Source organism: Rutidosis leptorrhynchoides, chromosome 4, assembly GCF_046630445.1.
Source record: "Rutidosis leptorrhynchoides isolate AG116_Rl617_1_P2 chromosome 4, CSIRO_AGI_Rlap_v1, whole genome shotgun sequence".
Classification (NCBI taxonomy): Eukaryota; Viridiplantae; Streptophyta; class Magnoliopsida; order Asterales; family Asteraceae; genus Rutidosis; species Rutidosis leptorrhynchoides.
Genome location: NC_092336.1, coordinates 477,904,256 through 477,906,149, shown reverse-complemented (window position 1 = coordinate 477,906,149; position 1,894 = coordinate 477,904,256). Strand labels below are relative to the sequence as shown.

At 32.3% G+C, this 1,894-nt stretch overlaps 1 pseudogene; it reads left to right on the top strand.

Moving 5' to 3' along the window:
* Positions 1–245: 245 nt before the first annotated feature.
* On the top strand, positions 246–1,520 carry LOC139844543 (NAC domain-containing protein 83-like; annotated as a pseudogene).
* Positions 1,521–1,894: the final 374 nt, after the last annotated feature.

Sequence of the window (1,894 nt, the reverse complement as noted above, 5' to 3'; positions counted from 1 at the left end):
GAATATAAGTTTATCTGTTTTTTTGCTGAAAAAAAAATATGTATTTTCAATCTTCAATTAATTAATTAATATAATAAATAAATTAAATTAAATTAAATTAAATTAAAATTTTGAGCTTCAAAGGGGAGAAGGAGATTGAGTATGGTTTACGCCAAACACACTTTTCGTCCTTATTCTGGTCTTCTTCCTCCCCATTACTATAAAGAACCTTCACTTTCTTTCTTACCATTTACAATTCTCACCCTCTCTCCCATTCCCATTATTATTTATTTATTGTTTTTCACTTCAAGTTTCAAATTTTATTAAAATGTGTTCTTCTCTTCAAGTTTTCCGCTAATCTGAACTGGGTTAACCTTACAACACATTTCCACTTCATCATTTAATCAAAGAAAACTGTTTGTTGAAACTTTGGGTATGGAAAAATTGAATTTTTTGAAAGATGGTGTTCTAAGACTGCCCCCTGGTTTTAGGTTTCACCCCACAGATGAAGAACTTGTGGTACAATACTTAAAGCGCAAGGTACACTCTTTTCCTTTGCCTGCTTCCATCATCCCTGAAGTTGATGTTTGCAAGTCTGATCCTTGGGAGTTACCAGGTATCATTTCCTTTCACATTCCCTAATACCCTCGGGTCGGATTACCCAACTAACCTAAACGGTTCACTTTTAGGGTTTCATTGTATTAAGCTCTGTTTATATGTTTAATTCAGGTGACTGCGAGAAAGAAAGGTTCTTTTTTAGCACAAAAGAAATCAAATACCCGAATGGGAATCGATCGAATCGGGCCACTTTATCCGGGTACTGGAAAGCAACCGGGTTAGATAAACAAATTGTCACTTCAAAAGACAATCAACTTGTTGGTATGAAGAAAACACTTGTGTTTTATAGAGGCAAACCCCCAAACGGGTCACGAACCGATTGGATAATGCACGAATATCGACTTGCTGCCCCGGAAATCAATAACCCGGCCCAGGTTTCTTTCAAGTTCATACAACCCATATGGGTTTTATTTGAATTCCCAAACCCATTTTACTAACGAATTATTCGTTTACAGGGCATGGAAAAATGGGTAATTTGTCGAATTTTCTTGAAGAAAAGAGGAAACAAGAATGATGAGGAGACTGCAAGAGCAATAAATGGTTTTGTTAGTGATTGTAAGTCGATGAAATCTAAGCCAATTTTTTATGATTTCATGGCTGCTAATAAAAGAAGGAGAACCGATTTGAATTTGAAACCGGGTTTATCGTATTCGGGCTCGAGTGTGATCACAGATGATGCTGGTTCTTGTGATGAGCTTGAAGAGAATAGTAGTAGTAGTTTAGATGACGTTTTAATTAAAAAACTGTCGTCTTAAAATTAATAATCCTTTTTCTTAATTGTTATCAATTTAATTTAATGAAGTAGTGGTTAACTTAATTTAGTTTCTGTGTTTTAGCCTATCACGTATAAGATTCCAAAAGATTTAAAACACAATTTTCATTTGCATACTTAATAAAAAAATTTCATTATGTTTTGTTTATGATTTTCATTTGTATACTTTAGTTATTATTTTTTTTATAATAAATGGTTTATTTATGTTATGTTTGGAATCATACTAAATGCAAACAAGTATAATTGTAAAAAAAAAAAAAAAAAAAAAAAAAAAAAAAAAAAAAAAAATTAGTTACAAGATTAAAATAAGGGATTTGCTAAAGTCCCCTTAGACTTAAACTAGTTGTTGAACTCTCGCTTCGCGTCGGGGTTCGGTTTTCAATGTATTTTATTACATTTAGTTTGTAAAATTATTTCGTGGTTAAAGAATAATGTCGTTGAAGCGCAACTCGAGTCGAACTAAAATGTATAACTCGTGAAAGATTTAAATGTTATGTTAAATTAACAATATATGTCCATCTCCGC